The 20,197-nt window shown below is 40.4% G+C and overlaps 1 long non-coding RNA gene across 3 annotated transcripts in view; it reads left to right on the top strand.

The window, feature by feature from the left end:
* The window catches only part of LOC148110784 (uncharacterized), a 181,688-nt gene that overhangs the window by 61,318 nt on the left and 100,173 nt on the right, over positions 1-20,197 (top strand). The window lies entirely within an intron of this gene.

Below are 20,197 nucleotides of genomic sequence, written 5' to 3'. Positions count from 1 at the left end.
ATAACCTGACTAGCTAATCAAATGGTTTCTTTTACCTTATAAGGTCCTTTCTGAAGGTCCTTTCTGCCTGGAGGAACATGTGATTTGCAGACAGTGAACAACTCCGATGCTGCACTTTGATCTTTTACTAGGGGTGCTGCTTTCCCAACACCCCCACTTGCCACGAGGAAGGGCAGCCAGACATACTAGCTATGACCATCCTTTTGGCACAATCTATTGGCTGGTACATTTAGTGTCAGCTACTGCTTTTTATTTCACCTTATTATTAATTCTGGGCTCCCAAGGAACAGTTTTGGAAGGCCTTTTCCCTCTTTGTTAATTATAACATGAAATAAGTCAGGGTCCAAGCAGAAAACAGATAAGCATTCAAACTGAGTAATTTGAGGAGAGTTTGATAAAGGAACTGTTCACAAAGGTGTGGACGGTGTTTACAGAAACCAACAAGGGATGGCACTGTCCCCCAGGACTTGTGATAGGGGGAGACATTACTTATCCCGGGCCTGAAGATGGAAGATATGGAACTGTTTCCAGACCCTGGAGAGCATGGCTGTGTGAGAGGACTGCCTGAAAGGAGAGTTTGTAGCCAACATGCAGCAAGAGAGCCAGCAAAAGAAATAACCTAACCTCACTTTTCTTCTACTGGTGCCTCTCGCTGCCAAACCTGACCATGAGCTGGGCATGAAGGGAGCCAGCTGACATCTATATGGGTCAGCCTCTTGGGGCACAGAGCAGGACAGAACAGAAGAAAGAGGGAGTCTGGAGAGGCTAATGGAAGAAACCACAAAAAGCAAATTCCTCTCTAAGGTACAGCTGGTGCTTAAACAGTATTTGTACTGTTGGGAATGTGGCAATGTATCTTGGAAGAGTTTAGAGCCTCAAACCTCTGCAGGGTTTTTCCTGATGACCATGTTTAGCCCTCCACCTTCAAGGAAAGCACACATAGTAACTTTATTAAAAAGAGGACATGTAGAAGTCCTTCGTTTCAGTCAGGTATTAGGGTTACCGTACCTTGGAGCAGAGGAGAAACATCTTGACAAAAAGGCAGTTTCACTGTGCAGTAATTGAAGCTTAAGCTTTGGAGCGCCTTACTTGCTGGGATCTCTGTGAATGTTGGAAGTTTCTGGGGTCGTAGAGTGTTCTAAGTGGGGAGGAAGTGAGATTGTACTTCTACGTAAGCGTTTCTAGTACATGGCATAGGGAAGTGTCACAAGGAAGAGATCTGGCCTTCCAAAGCTCCAAGGTAATTTGTCATGAATCCTCTTCTTATCCCTAATAAATATTCATTTTTGGTACCTAACATTGTATTTTATATTCTTTTTCTTAAGAAGGATCAACCAAGTAATACAAGCTTTAGCCCTCACAAAACCTGGATCCACCCTACCTACGTGGAATTTTCATTATACTCAAACTAGGTCAGCAGTCAGTTTATAATGTAGGCGTGTGAATGGCTTTGGTATGGAGAGTCAAAGGGATTTTGTTCGTTAGCAGTGGAAAGTTTACGCATGAGAGAGAGTGAGCACATGTGCAGGTTGTATCTGGATAAAAGAATGGCTCCTATCTACTAGCAAACAGGCATCAGGGGATCAAAGTTCACTCTGCCACCTTTTGGCTGCTGCTCCGTCTCTCTCCTTCACATTAGTGTTCCTTGAACACACATTTTATACAAGATGTATCTACCTTTTAACTATATCTAGGGCTTTGACTCTCTTTGACTTTGTTCCCCTCCCCCCTGCACCCCTCTCATCCCTAGAAGCTGCCCCTCAGCTAGGATATTGCAACTTTATGGAAAAGTCAAAAGGCAATTTCCTGTTGTCATTGCAATTTCTTTTTTTTTTTTTAAGATTTTATTTATTTATTCGACAGAGATAGAGACAGCCGGCGAGAGAGGGAACACAAGCAGGGGGAGTGGGAGAGGAAGAAGCAGGCTCATAGCGGAGGAGCCTGATGTGGGGCTCGATCCCAGAACGCTGGGATCACGCCCTGAGCCGAAGGCAGACGCTTAACCGCTGTGCCACCCAGGCGCCCCTGTCATTGCAATTTCTGACTTGATGCCTCACCAAAGCACCAGTTTTCCCTTCAGCTGTGACTAGCATGACTTCTTCAAAACCTCAGCCACTGAACTCTGGCTTCTATGGAATCGTTTGCTTTGAGGATTGTATTGTACCACTTGCTGTGTCTATTGAAGTTCCTTAGTCTTTTTTCTCCTGGGTATAATCTAGGCTAGGAATCACTGCCCTCCTATTAGATAAGGCTCTGCCCATACTGAGATCACACGTATTTCTTTTCCATCTTTTCTCCTCGGTTTTCATGCTGCCAACCTCTTTTGCTGCTTCTTTCTGTTTTCTCCTCTCCCTGATCCATTTCTCTGTTCAGTCCATACAATAGGATCTTCTTTTATCCAGAGTACTGGCATGTCTCTTAGTCAGGCTCTCCCCACCAGATCTAACCTTCTTTAATAACTGCTCAGAGTGGTTGTAAACAGAGGCATCTCAAATCACTCATCAGACATCACTCCACTGCTTAAGACTCTGTAGTGGCCTTCCATAATCTCACGAGGCACATCCAAACTATTTTCCAGGAGTCATAACACTTGCTTATTTAAGATTCAAATCTCCTTTTGTCTAATTCTATCCCTACTTCTTCTAAAACTGCATGATGCATCTATAGGCACTCCTTTGTGCCACTTACTAGGTGCCAGACTCCATGCTATGTACTTAATTTGACCTGAGTAAATGGCCCAAGGTTATAGACTTGGTGGAAGGGTCTGAGTAATGTTGGAACTACGTATCTCTGTTCTCAGAGTCCATATTGTCAACTACTGTCCCAGTGTTTCTCAGAATTTGGGCCATTGACCATCTGCATCAAAGTCACCTAAAGTGCCATTTAAAGTCCAGATTCTTGGGTCCCACCGCATATCTATGTAAATGATGAAAAGGAATCAGTTATATGAAGATCTAATGAAAGAATCTTCTAGACAAAGAGAACAACAAATGCTGAGTTGGCAATAAGCAATGATCAGAATAAAGGCCTGGGAGCTGGAGCGCAGAGAGGTAGAAGTGGTCAGATCATGAGGATCTAGAAGCTTTGGATATAGTTAGACAGGAACCTCTAGGACAATTATAAGCAGATGAATAAGCTCTGCCTTACATTTTAACAGATGGCAGCTGTCCATTTAAGAGCTATAGAGTAGTGGAGTTGTTTCAGGGGAGCAGCTGCCCAGTCAGGGCATCTCCTTGCATCAAGAGAAGCCATGGATGAATTCTTGCAATTGGAATATGAACAGGAGTGATTTACGTGTCTCTCTTGGGCAAATATCAGAGGAACAGATGTGCCTGCCTCACTTTTTCTTTCCATTTCTATCAGCTATATGGATGTTAACTTCATATATTGAAGATAACTAGGCTTTGCCCTGTGTTAGCCTGGCCCTGACAAAGAATCCCCTATTAGGCAAGTGAGAAGTAAAATCCACATTACTCAAATATGGGGGTTTCTTTATTATAGTAGCTACTGTTACCTTAAATGATACATGTTATATGACTTATGCTTTGCTGAGATCATATTGGCTGCTGTGTAGACAATAGTCTGGAAGTGGTAGGGGGTGGCAGCAAGGGTGGGAGCAGGGAGACCACTTAGGTGGTTCTAATGGGACTGATGGTGGCTTAGACTAGGTTCGTGGCACTGGAATGGTATGAAGTGGACATACTGATATACTTGGGAAAATTTTTTTAATGAAATTCACATGACAGATGAATGCATGGGTGTGCGAGGAGATAGAAACCAAGGTTTGGCTTGAACTCACTGAAAAAACAGTGATGCCATTTTTTGAGACAGAGACCAGAACTCTCAAAATCCTCTCTTAATTACAGTTCTCCCAGTTAGCTCCGTTTGTTCTCAGTGGTCTCTTAGCTGTGGCCCTTAGACCACATTATTCACTGCCTGTGGCCTCCTCATCCATATGCTACAGATCCTACATGTACTTCCCATATTAATGCTCAGAAGAAAAAAAAACTTGGCCTACACTCTCTCAGCCTGAACATCTGATAAAATGAAAACCATAAACATGAAAAATGGCAATTTTAACCTCAAATGGGTTAAAGTTGCTTTTCTCATTCTTATCAAGTTGGAGGACAGATAAAGAAGGATTATATGTTTTGCCTGCAATTAGGATTTAAAGGTGATAATGTAAATCACAAGTTTCTCTAGTTCTGGGCTGACCTTGATTTGGAGTATAGTTACAACACACTTTATAACCGTATAGTTCTGGTGAGATTATGTTTATTGCTTCCTTTCCTTTCTGTGTCCTCTGAACATGGGTCCACTCAGAGTAACAGTGTCTCCAGGTCAGGGCTCTGTAAGTGCTGTAGGGGGTTGGAGATGAACTTGCTTTGTCAGGCTAGAGTGGTCAGCCAATGAGGATTCTCCCCTTGAGTCTCAGGAGAGGTGGTTATTTCCTTTTGAACGTCACAGGAGGAGCCCTAGTGTCTATCTGGGGCAAGTAAAAGAGATCCCCCAGAAAGGCTAGGTAGCTGGAGCTGGACTCAAGAGATAGGCTTTGCCTATGAATACGCATTATGGTATAGGGCAAGTACTGTAGTTTTTTTCCTTCACTTCCAACCGAACTGTCACTATTAGCACTTGAGTTTTCTGTGACTCTCACTGCCATCCATAAGCATGCATCAGTGGAACTAAGCCAAGTCGCCAACTGTGAGATGTCTCTTCAGTTTTTTGTCTCTTCGGTCCTAGGGGAGAAGGGGACTAAGGGTGAAGGAAGAAGGTACAGAAAGGGGAAGCTCATTACATATCCCTTGAAAAGCTATTTCTGCTGATCTGTCAGTTCCTACTCTCCCACCCATGCCTTCACACATACTCCATAATTTTCCATTTGTTTTCAGCGCAGTCACTGGGAGTTGAATATGAGTGGCTTCTGCAACCAACTGAGTAAGAGAAATGAGCAGTAGTGATGACTCTATACTTTCATTCATTCATTTATTCATTCATTCATTGTGTCTAATCCAAAGATGAAAAAGATACAGCTCTTGTCCTCGAGGAGCTCTGTTTGTGAAAATAATAATACTAGTTAATGTGGTAACAGAAGTGTGAGAACAAAGTACTCTAGATGCAACAGGAGGACAGATTAGTCCCACAGGTCTCTCTGTGTGTTTCCATCTGTGTGCATGCAGGTAGACTGTGTAGATTGTGACAAAGGCAAATTTTGCAGAGGACATGATATCAGAGCAATCTTGAAAGATGGGTAAGATTTCATCATGCAGAGAAGGGGGAGGGGCTGAAGAGAGGAAAGACAGGAAACAGCATATGAAAAGGCATTATATTCTGTTTTCAACTAGGAATTGTGTCCTGAGGATATTCTCGCCTGAATAAATCAGTATGTGTCATCATACCATAATATAATGATTTACCAGCAGCAGTAATGGCCTATATTTTAACCATGAAATCTCTCATTGGTGTCATTAGTGATGTGAGCTGGAAACTTGAGCATATTCTATCATAAAGTTATTTGTAACATAAGGCAGGGCTTACACTCTGCTTCATCTGCTTTAGTTTCATTTTCAGCCTATAATTTGACATGCACCAGTTACCAGGTATAATGTGGTTGATTTGCTACAAATGAAAAGTTGAAAGAAATGATGCTAAATAATCTACACAAAACTCAGATAAAACCTTTTGAATCTCCCACTAGATGGCATGGAAGAACCTAGAATAACATAATACCTAATTCTCATGCTAGACTCAATAAAAAAGAGTTCCTATTTCTATGGTTGCTTGATTATTTTCTATTAAAAGCAAATACTCTATAAGTAATATCTTTGTAATTATTTCTTCTTTAACAATGATCTATTTTAAAACAGTAATAAATGCATGTGGTTTAAAATTCATAGTAAACAGGAGAACATGGTGAGAATTTTTTAAACTCTTTTTTAAACAGATTAAAACCATTCTTTTTTCATCAAGCTATTTTTTTGTTCATTTTTTCATTCTTCCAGGCTTTTTCCGTATGGGTTCTTGGAGAGCCCAATTCAGGGTTTATCTTAGTGTTATCACTCTCAGAAATTCCTGACTTGGGGAAGAAAATAAAAGTTAATAATTTTATATTATTGCGACCCTGGTACACAAGGCACTGTCATCTACCAGTTACAACTTTTACAGAGCAATAAAAAGTGAAGTAATCCATGTTTACTGATTAGAAGTAAGAAGGAACTATCATGTGACCTCTGTAAGTAAATCCACATTACTTTAAGAACACTAACAAGTATTACCCAAGGTAAAAAGAAATCCTACTTACTTGTCTAACACTTGACCTTTAATAATAGAACCTGCCTAATCCCCATATAACTATTCAAAACATTGAGTCCCAATTAATTTCCTCTTCATGTGAACTTCATACACGCCCTAGTCTAACGCTATTTTAAGAATGTTGAAGGAATGTGATTTTTGATAAGCTGCTGTAAGTGAATGACGGGGAGCCAGAGTTATCTTACGTAGCTAGTCTTCTCTGGGCATACCAGGACTCAAACTTCCCCAAATCCCTGAGTTATCTGGAGTAGAGCTACATTGGATAGGCACTCAAAGCTTGGAAAGACTGCTTGATCATGAATATTGAGTCTAAAAAATATATCTTCCAAATAAACCCCAATCTTTGAAGTAACTGGTACTATGGCAACACAAGGATTCATTCAACATGTATTTACTGGATGCCTTCTCTGTGCCACACTCTGCTGGGCCCTGAGCTAGCTTAAACAATCTGACTCTAATATAGGGCAGCAGGTAAGGAGGCAGGGATAGTATCACTTTTAATAATTGTCTTTTACTGCAACAAGGGCCTCATAAATCATGGTAGTTTGCAACACTAGAATCAAAAGGACACTTAAATTGAACCACAGTGCCCCCTGGTAATCATAACTGATATTCTGCCTAGCTAATGAGAGTTCTTATTGAATGTAGAAGTACTGCTTGATTCTATTCCAATAATTACAGCAAGCAGGAGCAGAAAACCAACTCCTGCTCGTTCCTAGGACAATGCTTCCCATGTAGGATTTTTTCCTACATTATATAACCCTTGGATACCTTTCATCAGAATCTCCTGGATCACTTGTTTTAATAAACATTCTGGAGCCCTACTGTAGGTCACCGAATCATATCTCTGGATTTCTTGACCAGGAGGCTACAGCAGAAAATATGCACGGACCAGTTCCCAAGCACACATGAGATCACCATGGACCCTCTATGAATCAAAAGGGAGATGTGAGGGCCTCAAAATGTGATGAGTTCCTAAGCACAATTAGGGTCTGGAGACATCACAGTTTGGGCCTTGACATCAATGTGATGTCATTTCCTAGTGCTTATCTTAGGTAAGGACCAGCTTACAAATGTCCTCCCCTAGGGAAAACATTAAAGAATTAATTGACTGAAGGCACTGTGTATGGATTCTACTTAAATAACTTATTTACAGGAAATTATTTATCTGGAATGCTTCACTTCATTATAAAATTTTAATACCAGTAAAAATAATGTGACTTGGCTGGAGTTAAGATGGCGGAGGAGTAGGAGACACCGTTTTCAGCCGGTCCCCCGAGTCGAGCTGGATAGGTACCAGACCAGCCTAAACAACCACGGAACCAGCCTGAGACGCAGGAAGACGCATCTGGATCTCTACAAATGAACATCTCCAGCGCTGAGTATTGAGGTACGAAGCGGGGAGCCATGAAACTGTGCACAGATATCGGAAGATAAACGGAAGGGGGAGGGAGCCGCCGCGTTCGGGCGCCGGGAAGCGGCAGCCACTTGCACGGGAGAGCGGGCGGGGCTCGCAGACGGCACCCGCAAAACAGCAGACTGAGACCGTGAGCCGGGTGCGCGCCACCAGGCATCTCGCGGAACCCCGGAATCCCGGTGCGCTCACTGGATCCAGACTAAGACCGGGAGATCCGGGAGCGCGCGCGGGGCGGCTGGCGGCTGGCGGCATTAGAAACACAAAGGACAGAGACGCGCCGGCCCTGGAAGTGAGGGCTGGGACGCCGGGTGTGGGGCGCACATCCCGGGACGCTGCAGGGTTGAGCAGCACCAACAGTAACAGAGTTAAAGTGGCCAGAACATTAGTAGAGAACGGGCCGCAATCCCTCTGTTCTGTGACAGAGGCTGAAATTTGGCCGCTGCTGCTCTGACTCTCAGAAGAGGCACAGCAAACCGCCAGGGAAAGCCGCCAGAGAACAAAAGCCTGGAAATACCGGCTCAGGGAGTGCCCATCCCCATCCCCCGTCACAGGAGACGCGGAGACTCGACCCAAACAGGGTTGCCTGAGTATCGGCGCGGCAGGCCCCTCCCCCAGAACACAGAAGGCAGGCTGAAAAATCAAGAAGCCCACAACCCGAGGCGCCTGGGTGGTGCAGTCATTGAGCGCCTGCCTTCGGCTTTGGGCGTGATCCCGGCGTTCCGGAAAGGAGTCCCTCATCGGGCTCCTCCGCTGGGAGCCCGCTTCTTCCTCTCCCACTCCCCTGCTTCTGTTCCCTCTATCGCTGGTTGGCTGCCACATAAATAAATAAATAAATAAAATCTTTAAAGAAGAAGCCCACATCCCTAAGATCCCTATAAAACAAGGGGCACGGCCTGGGACCCAGTCAATAATTTGGGCTCTGGACAACCCCGCAACCTCTCCTCATCAGAATGACAAGAAGGAGAAGCCCCCCCCAGCAAAGAAAAGACAGTGAGTCTGTGGCCTCTGCCACAGAAATAATGGATATGGATGTAACCAAATTATCAGAAATGGAATTCAGAGTAACGATGGTCAAAATGATGAGGAGAATTGAAAAAACTATTAACGAAAAGGTTACTGAGAATATAGAATCCCTAAGGACAGAAATGAGAGCGAATCTGACAGAAATTAAAAATTCTATGAGCCAAATGCAGGCAAAACTAGAGGCTCTGACGGCCAGGGTCGCAGAAGCAGAGGAACGGGTTAGTGAATTGGAGGATGGGTTAATAGAGGAAAAAATGAAAATAGAAGATGGTCTTAAAAAAATCCACACCCACGAATGTAGGTTACGGGAGATTACTGACTCAATGAAACGATCCAATGTTAGAATCATCGGCATCCCCGAGGGGGTGGAGAAAAACAGAGGTCTAGAAGAGATATTTGAACAAATTGTAGCTGAAAACTTCCCTAATCTAGCGAGGGAAACAAACATTCGTGTCCAAGAAGCAGAGAGGACCCCTCCCAAGCTCAACCATGACAAACCTACGCCACGTCACGTCATAGTGCAATTCGCAAATATTAGATGCAAGGATACAGTATTGAAAGCGGCCAGGGCAAAGAAATTTCTCACGTACCAAGGCAAAAGCATCAGAATTACGTCAGACCTGTCTACACAGAGCTGGAATGAGAGAAAGGGTTGGGGGAGCATATTTAAAGCTCTTTCAGAGAAAAACATGCAGCCAAGGATCCTTTATCCAGCAAGGCTGTCATTCAGAATTGATGGAGAAATAAAGACATTTCAGAATCGCCAGTCACTAACCAATTTTGTAACCATGAAACCAGCCCTACAGGAGATATTACGGGGGGTTCTATAAAAGTAAAAAGGCCCCAAGAGTGATACAGAACAGAAAGTCACAGCCAATAGAAACAAAGACTTTACTGGCAACATGGCAACATTAAAATCATATCTCTCAGTAATCAGTCTTAATGTAAATGGTTTGAACCATCCCATAAAACGCCACAGGGTTGCAGATTGGATAAAAAGAAATGACCCATCCATTTGCTGTCTACAAGAGACTCATTTCAAACCCAAAGATGCGTTCAGACTGAGAGTAAGGGGATGGAGTACCATATTTCACGCAAATGGACCTCAAAAGAAAGCTGGGGTAGCAATTCTCATATCAGATAAATTGGATTTTAAACTACAGACTATAGTTAGAGACGCAGAAGGGCACTATATTATTCTTAAGGGAAGTATTCAACAAGTGGATATGACAATTATAAATATATATGCCCCCAACAGGGGAGCAGCAAGATACACAAGCCAACTCTTAACCAGAATAAAGAGACATATAAATAAAAATACATTAATAGTAGGGGACCTCAACACTCCACTATCAGAAATAGACAGAACACCCTGGCAAAAACTAAGCAAAGAATCAAAGGCTTTGAATGCCATACTCAACGAGTTGGACCTCATAGATATATATAGAACACTACACCCCAGAACCAAAGAATACTCATTCTATTCTAATGCCCATGGAACATTCTCAAGAATAGACCATGTTCTGGGACACAAAACAGGTCTCAACTGATACCAAAAGATTGAAATTATCCCCTGCATATTCTCAGACCACAACGCTCTGAAATTGGAACTCAACCACAAGGAAAAATTTGGAAGAAACTCAAACACTTGGAGACTAAGAACCATCCTGCTCAGGAATGACTCGATAAACCAGGAAATCAAAAATCAAATTAAACAATTTATGGAGACCAATGAGAATGAAAATACAACAGTCCAAAACCTATGGGATACTGCAAAGGCAGTCCTAAGGGGGAAATACATAGCCATCCAAGCCTCACTCAAAAGAATAGAAAAATCTAAAATGCAGTTTTTATATTCTCACCTCAAGAAGCTGGAGCAGGAACAGAGGGACAGGCCTAATCCACGCACGAGGAAGCAGTTGACCAAAATTAGAGCTGAAATCAATCAAGCAGAAACCAGAAGTACAGTAGAGCAGATCAACAGGACTAGAAGCTGGTTCTTTGAGAGAATCAATAAATTGACAGACCACTGGCAAGACTTATCCAAAAGAAAAGAGAAAGGACCCAGATTATTAAAATTATGAATGAAAAAGGAGAGGTCACGACGAGCACCATTGAAATTGGAAGGATTATTAGAAATTTTTATCAACAGCTATATGCCAATAAACTAAACAATCTGGAAGAGATGGAATCCTTCCTGGAAACCTATAAACTGCCAGGATTGAAACTGGAAGAAATTGATTCCTTAAACAGGCCAATTAATTATGAAGAGATTGAGTCAGTGATAAACAACCTTCCAAATAACAAAACTCCAGGCCCGGACGGTTTTCCCGGGGAATTCTACCAAACATTCAAAGAAGAAATAATACCTATTCTCCTAAAGCTATTTCAAAAAATAGAAACAGAAGGAAAGCTACCAAACTCATTCTATGAGGCCAATATTACCTTGATCCCCAAACCAGGCAAAGACCCCATCAAAAAGGAGAATTACAGACCGATTTCCCTAATGAATATGGACGCCAAAATCCTCAACAAGATACTTGCTAATAGAATCCAACAGTACATTAAAAGGATTATCCATCACGATCAAGTGGGATTCATACCTGGGATGCAAGCGTGGTTCAATATTCGCAAATCAATCAGCGTGATACATCATATCAACAAGAAAAGACTCAGGAACCATATGATCCTCTCAATCGATGCCGAAAAAGCATTTGACAAAATACAGCATCCTTTCCTGATTAAAACCCTTCAGAGTGTAGGAATAGAAGGTACATTTCTCAATCTCATAAAAGCCATCTATGAAAAGCCTACTGCAAATATTATTCTCAATGGGGAAAAGCTGGAAGCCTTTCCCTTAAGATCAGGAACTCGACAAGGATGCCCACTCTCGCCACTATTATTCAACATAGTACTAGAAGTCCTTGCAACAGCAATCAGACGACAAAAAGGGATCAAAGGTATTCAAATTGGCAAAGAAGAAGTCAAAATGTCTCTCTTTGCAGATGACATGATACTCTATATGGAAAACCCAAAAGAAACCACTCCCAAACTATTAGAAGTTATAGAGCAATTCAGTAACGTGGCAGGATACAAAATAAATGCTCAGAAATCAGTTGCATTTCTATACACGAATAACGAGACCGAAGAAAGAGAAATTAGGGAATCCATCCCATTTACAATAGCACCAAAAATCATACGTTACCTTGGGATTAACTTAACCAGAGATGTAAAGGACCTATATTCTAGAAACTATAAATCACTCTTGAAAGACATTGAGGAAGACATAAAAAGATGGAAAGATATTCCATGCTCATGGATCGGAAGAATTAACATAGTTAAAATGTCCATGCTACCCAGAGCAATCTACACTTTCAATGCTATCCCGATCAAAATACCAAGGACATTTTTCAAAGAAATGGAACAAACAGTCCTTAAATTTGTATGGAAACAGAAAAGGCCCCGAATCTCCAAGGAACTGTTGAAAAGGAAAAACATAGCTGGGGGCATCACAATGCCGGATTTCGAGCTGTACTACAAAGCTGTGATCACAAAGACAGCATGGTACTGGCACAAAAACAGACACATAGACCAATGGAACAGAATAGAGAACCCAGAAATGGACCCTCGGCTCTTTGGGCAACTAATATTTGATAAAGCAGGAAAAAACATCCGGTGGGAAAAAGACAGTCTCTTCAATAAATGGTGCTGGGAAAATTGGACAGCTACATGCAAGAGAATGAAACTTGACCACTCTCTCACACCATACACAAAAATAAACTCCAAATGGATGAAAGACCTCGATGTGAGACAGGAATCCATCAAAATTCTAGAGGAGAACATAGGCAACAACCTCTACGACATCGGCCAAAGCAACCTTTTTCATGACACATCCCCAAAGGCAAGAGAAACAAAAGATAAAATGAACTTATGGGACTTCATCAAGATTAAAAGTTTCTGCACATCCAAGGAAACAGTCAGAAAAACTAAGAGGCAGCCCACAGAATGGGAGAATATATTTGCAAATGACACAACAGATAAAGGACTGGTATCCAAGATCTACAAAGAACTTCTCAAACTCAATACACGAGAAACAAATAAACAAATCAAAAAATGGGCAGAAGATATGAACAGACACTTTTCCAATGAAGACATACAAATGGCTAACAGACACATGAAAAAATGTTCAAAATCATTAGCCATCAAGGAAATTCAAATCAAAACCACACTGAGATACCACCTTACGCCAGTTAGAATGGCAAAAATAGACAAGGCAAGAAAGAACAATTGTTGGAGAGGATGTGGAGAAAGGGGATCCCTCCTACATTGTTGGTGGGAATGCAAGTTGGTACAGCCACTCTGGAAAACAGTGTGGAGGTCCCTTAAAAAGTTAAAAATTGAGCTACCCTATGACCCAGCCATTGCACTACTGGGTATTTATCCCAAAGATACAGACGTAGTGAAGAGAAGGGCCATATGCACCCCAATGTTCGTAGCAGCAATGTCCACAATAGCTAAATTGTGGAAGGAGCCGAGATGCCCTTCAACAGATGACTGGATTAAGAAGTTGTGGTCCATATATACGATGGAATATTACTCAGCTATCAGAAAGAACGAGTTCTCAACATTTGCTACAACATGGACAGCACTGGAGGAGATAATGCTAAGTGAAATAAGTCAAGCAGAGAAAGACAACTATCATATGATTTCTCTCATCTATGGAACATAAGAACTAGGATGATCGGTAGGGGAAGAAAGGGATAAAGAAAGGGGGGGTAATCAGAAGGGGGAATGAAACATGAGAGACTATGGACTATGAGAAACAAACTGAGGACTTCAGAGGGGAGGGGGGTGGGGGAATGGGATAGACCGGTGATGGGTAGTAAGGAGGGCACGTATTGCATGGTGCACTGGGTGTTATACACAACTAATGAATCATCGAGCCTTACATCGGAAACCGGGGATGTACTGTATGGTGACTAACATAATATAATAAAAAATCATTAAAAAAAAAAATAATGTGACTTTACCAGGGCCTAGTCTTCCCTGATTCATTAATGCATAGAACTGTCAGAAATCAAAACGCAGAGGGGTACTAACGTGGAGTCCCCACATGTTCTGGTAAATATTGTTGCTTTGAAGCAGAATTAAGTTTGGGGGAACTTATACAGAAAAATCAGAAAGTGTTTTTTTTTTTTATCTTTTCTGTTTGGTGATACATATGTGCACATGTAGACATGGATCTGTATAAAGGTCATAAGTTCCAAAACAAGTCCAGCATTGTACTGGGAATCTAAATGTTTTATTCCACTGATTTTTCACAACTGTTCTGCTGGGTGGTGGTTATTATGTTACCCTGTTATACAGAGTAGGAACCTAAAGCTTGAGTAACTTGCTTAAGGTGACATAACATAGCAAAGAGGCTCACAAAGAAAAGGAAGATGTTGAGCCCTCCAAAGTTCATGACATTTCCATTATACCATTCTTATGAAGAAATATAGAAAGAAATTACTACATAAAAGAAAGATATTAAATGCTAAAACTTTCACAATTTTTTCCTTTGCAATATCAGAAACATCCAGTAGGGTGTACTCCTGAATCAGTTTTGTAATTGAAACCCAAAGCTGTTAAACAGTGACGTTCTTCACGCTTTGGGTGGTTTTTTTGATGTATTATTTTATTTATTTATTTATTTATTACATTTTTAGAAAATTCTAGTTTCTTTTTTTTAATTTTTTTATTTTCCAAGTTTTCTTATAATGTTCAGTTAGCCAACATATAGTACATCATTAGTTTTTGACGTAGTATTCAATGATTCATTAGTTGAGTAGAACACCCAGTGCTCATCACAACACAGTGCCCTCCTTAATGTATTATTTTAAATGAAATCTACAACAAGACTTTAAAAATTTCTATATGCACACCTGAACGTCAAAAGAAAATATTGTTTTGCATGCATTGGTTTTTGGTCCACGACTGATTTTTCATATTAAAATGGTACAATATTAAAATTGTGAAATGTACTGATGCTTCCCAGCTAGGAACAGAGCTTTATTTTATTCCATCATTTTGAAAGTCATGCTATGTTATCACAGACTGCCACACAGCTTAGCCTGATTTACAGAAGTGTGATTAGTTTATCAGTATGTCTCCAGGCGTGCCAAGGCACAGTTATTTTAGGATCACCAAAGACCACAGAATATGGTCCCCAACCTGCAGCACCAACATCACCTGGGGGCTTGTTAGGTAAATTCTCAGGAGCTGCTCCAGACCTACTCAATCAAAACCTCTGGGAATAGGGTCCAGAAATCTGTGTTTTAACAAGCTCTCAGGGCGATTCTGAGACACACTAAAGTTTGAAAACCACCAATTTAGGATAGTTATCACAAGTATAGATTTCTGGGGTGCCTGCGTGGCTCAGTCGTTTGAGGGACTGACACTTGGTTTCAACTCAGGTCATGATTTCAGGGTCATGAGATCAAGCACTGCTTTGGGCTCTGTGCTCTGCCGGAAGTCTGCTTGAGATGCTCCCTCTCCCTGCACCTCCTTGTGTGGACACACTCTCTCAAATAAATAAATAAATCTTTAAAAAAAACCAAAACCTGTAGATTTCTGATCCTCACCCAGATTGAATCAGAATCTCTGGGGCCTAGAAATGTATATTGTTTATAAATATCCCAGTGATTCTTAGACACACAGAAGTTTGAGGACCACATTGGTCCATGTGGTATGATTTGAGGGGACTAGGAAAGATCTTGTTCTTAATATTTTTCTCTACTTCTTGCTCCAAAGGCAATTAATTTTGTAGAATTAAGCAAGTATCTCTCCATTAGTTTCTAAGTTCAGTAAGTCATAAATATTTTAGAGTAAATATTTTTTATTAACTAGGTACTTCACCTTTGTCGGAGAACTGGAAAAGGGAAAAATTAAACAGGAGGGATGTTACAAAGAGAGACTACAAAAGCCTAATTTGAATGCTTTGCCTCTGAGATCTGATTTATGAATACCTCACATTATTCATTAGGGAGATGTCATAGTTCCGGTATAACGTCTTCGGTGTAACATCCTTTAACCAACCCCTGCCTCCTGCAAAGAGAACCTTATAAAAGTCTACTTGACAGTAACCAAGCAAGACTTATACTTTGAGGGGCGCCTGGGTGGCACAGCGGTTAAGCGTCTGCCTTTGGCTCAGGGCGTGATCCTGGCGTTATGGGATCGAGCCCCACATCAGGCTCCTCTGCTATGAGCCTGCTTATTCCTCTCCCACTCCCCCTGCCTGTGTTCCCTCTCTCGCTGGCTGTCTCTATCTCTGTCGAATAAATAAATAAAAAAAAAATCTTAAAAAAAAAAAGACTTATACTTTGAGTGTAGGTAATACTGTATTGTCATGTTTATTTAGTTGTGTGTATTTTTTAAGTGTAGATAGAACCTATATACTCAAAGGCATAAAAAGCAAAACATAAGACACATAGGAAAATTAATATCATTACATTATAATACCACTTAAACTTTTTTCAAATAATATTAGCTTATTAACCAGACTAGGCTCCATATGACTTCCTGTTGCTTCAAAACAGATATAGATACAACATGGATGATCCTGGAAAACATTATAAGTGAAAGAAGTCATACACAAAAGGGCACATATTGTATGGTTCCATTTATATGAAATATCCAGAATAGGCAAAGCCATAGAGATAGAAGCATATTACTGGTTGTCAAGGGCCAGAGGAGGGGGTAATGTAGAGTGACTGTTTAATGAGTAGGGGCTTTCCTTTTAGAATGATGAAAATGTTGGGCAGGGGATGGGATAAATGGATGATGGGTATTAAGGAGGGCACTTGTGATGATTGTTATATGTAAATGATGAATCACTAAATTCTATTCCTGAAACCAATATTACACTACATCTTAACTAGAATTTAAACAAAAATTTGAAAACAACAACAACAAACAAAGCCAAAAAGTTCAATATGAAAATGCAAAAAACGAAATAGAATGATGAAAATTTTCTTGGACTAGATTGTGGTGATCATTGTACAACATTGTGAATGTAGTAAATGTCACTGAATTGTACGCTTTAAAATGGTAAAATTTTATGTGTATAACAAATAACACATAAATAACACATATATAAAATTAAATAGAATAAAATAAAATCTTCTCTTAAAGGATGAAGATGGATAGTACTCAGGATATAGAAAAGAATGTGCCCCTGGGGTTGGAGGGAGTTCTTAAAGATACACCCCAAAATGATATAAGGGCTAACACTAAATTTGGGAAAATGTCAAATTACAGTGTTGAAAGCCGACTTTGACTTAGATATATGTTTTGACTTGCCAACAAAACAAAACAACAACACCCCCCCCCACAAAACCACAAAAGCACACAAAGCCGCTGATCACCTATTATCTCCTGAAACAGCTACAGTGCTGCATTCACAGTTAGCCCACAGTCCCAGTAGGTCGGCTCCCAGGGTGAGGCTTCCTACGCAGGAGTCCACAGCTGGTTTCTCACATATCTCCACAGAACGACATGGAGTGGGATTCATCGTTTACTCTTACCCTAAATCCCTTCCTCCACCCCCGTCACCAAGCTCCCAGGCAAATGTGGTTCTCTCTGATGAAGTAATCTAAGAATGGATGTTTATTTTTCATATTGGCTTTAATTTAATGATTATCAGTGTCCATGTGACTGTACATAAAGGCTATTCTCACTTTGCTCCTTCAGAGAATTCAGATATATTTACAAGCTGTGACCTCAATTCTTGTACCTATCTATTCCCTCTCCCACTGTCTAGAAATCAAATTGCCCTCCTAAAAATTCATCATATTATATCAGGTTTAGATTTAAAAAAACTGTATCTGAAAGCTTCAACTGAAAAACTGGAGAAGATTGTGAACTGCTTTGGAATGAGACAAAATGGTGTCTGTTGTGCCTTCTGAAGAAGGGCTGCTCTTTGTGTAGGCGTTTCTGTGAAATTCTGTGTCACCCACGCTACCCATTATAATGCTCATAACATTCACATATCTGATCTGGAGGAAATGTAGCTGGCACTGTATTTATTCCTCTTACCTCCTGTCTTGAAGCAAAATGCCAATGCTTCATGCAGCTTGGAGTGGTAAACATCAGCTGGGGAGAAGCTTTTATTTAGGGAATTTATTACAAAATGAATTTCTGAAGACCAATATAAGAAAGTGGAAGCACTGTTTACAAAGGATAGCAGTGGTGCAAATAGGTATGTCCAATAATTAATTTCTGATGCACCCAGGAACATCATCCCTTTTGTGGTTTCCTGTTTTGTGGTTTTTATATGATACACAGATGATTTCACTTTGTATGCCCACCAGTTGTGTGCATTCATAAAACAGATCTTTGTGCTGTTAATATAGGAGACCTAATATAGGCTGAGGATTTGATACAGCGCTAATAGAATTAAATTATTTTTTAAAAACCTGCCAAATGGGTAAGATGTTTGCCCTTTATTAGTGACTATCATTTTGAAGTGAAACCTACTTTAATGAATACCTGACAAAGAAACCTTTTAAAGGAATGATTATCTTTGACATGAATATATTCAGCTACTGTTTATACAATGAAATCTTAACTAGTTGGTAAAAATGGCACAATATTACGACGGGCATAGAAAATACTCCATAAAGAAAATGTAAAGGCTGCCTGAAGAGTTAATGACTAATTCTGTTATCTGAGTTGGTGCTTCAGTGACAGTTTGCTCTAAGAAAAGCTTATGTTTATGGCATTGTGAGTGTAATCTGTACATTTGAATTATACCCAGAGCCTTATTAATGCTATGTGTAAATTATAGACATTACCAAAGGAAGAAAGCATTATGTTTGCATTCTGCTTTCAGATACAAGGCAAGGTAGTTATGATTTATGACCTGGTGACTATAATACTTAAAAAGGATGACCTCATTGCTAGGGGCACCTGGGTGGCTCAGTGGGTTAAGCATCGGACTCTTGGTTTCGGCTCAGGTCGTGATCTCATGAGTCATGAGATTGAGCCCCCCACCTGTCAGGCTCCAAGCTCAGGTGGGGAGTCTTCTTGAGACGCTCTCCCTCTACCCCTCCCCCCAATGACATGCACACACTGTCTCTCTCTCATTCTCTCTTTCTCTTAAATTAATCTTTTTGAAAATGATGACCTCATTGCATTTTTCATCTTCAAATGATATGTTAAAACATAGATAAATACTTTATCATACAGAGGTCTGATGCTGTTCAGAGAAGAGGAATGAAAAATTTAAATGGTTGAAAAATTTAGGCCTTAATGACAGGATAACTCATTTATTATTAGCCTGAAGGGAAAAAGGCCAAGTTATGAATTCATGAGTCCACGAGTAAAGATAAGTAAACAGGCAATCTATTCATTGTTCTTCATTGCCACTGAATTGGTTAAATAAAAAACATTCTTAGCAGTGTGGCTAAGAATGATGAAGGGAAATATGAGATACTTCTCCTTGAAGACTTTTAACAAAGAGGATGTATATCTACAGGTAAAAATTTCCCTGGTGGCTGAAATATGAATTATATGTTTCTTTCTGGTCATGATTTTATGGAAGCCTATTCTCTAAAATGCAATACTGTGTTGTCCCACACAAGTGGTGATATCTTTTGTGTTTAATGTAAAATTAAATATTTTTTGCATTGAACTTCACTAATTTAGGAAGTTCCCACCAGTCAGTAGTGAAACCCAAAATGAGGACTCTGCATTCTGTGTTTCCTACTTAACCATAGAGTAGGGCATGAGGGAGAAATTGGGAGAGGTGGACAAAAGAATTGGAAAATGGATAAGGACATTGAATAAAACAATTTCAGGGCAATGATTTTTAATATGAGCTGCAATTAGAATCATTTGGGCAGTTTTTTATTAAAATACCAGTGCTTAAGTCCTACTAACTTAGGGTGGGGCCCCAGCATAGGTCTTTCTGAAGACTTTTAAGGATCTGCAAAACTCATAAAGTTAAGCAAAGTATGATGGTAAAAAAAAAAAATCTCTATACCAACAATTGTTTCAGAGTAACATGAACCTATGAATGGTGGGATTTAGTAGAAGCATATAATGTAGTACCAAGAAGAGCAATGAATCAGAACAGGTACATTCTAGCCCTTACTCCATAATTTGCGAGGTGTGTGACATTGGGCAAGTGACTTTATTACTTGAGGCTTTGATTTCCTCGTGCGTAAAGTGAAGGTGACCTTCGGGTCACCTCTGGTTTCCTGATTATCTGGCAATATGATTGCACAGATTTTTTGCAGGAATTTGTGCTTAAAACATATTTTCCAACTTGAAAGTTATAGCAATAGCCTTATAATAAAGAAGATTGAGGCATCTTACTAATTCTATTTCAGTGTATTTCTCATAACCAGTTTTAAATAAGACTATTGACTTAAGTCAGATCATCAAGTTGAAGACAATGTTGTG

Source organism: Ursus americanus, chromosome 1 (assembly GCF_024610735.1).
Source record: "Ursus americanus isolate L20-20 chromosome 1, mUrsAme1.1.p, whole genome shotgun sequence".
In the NCBI taxonomy this organism is placed as follows: domain Eukaryota; kingdom Metazoa; phylum Chordata; class Mammalia; order Carnivora; family Ursidae; genus Ursus; species Ursus americanus.
Note: the sequence above shows the minus strand (reverse complement) of the source record. Positions and strands in the feature narration are given on the sequence as shown.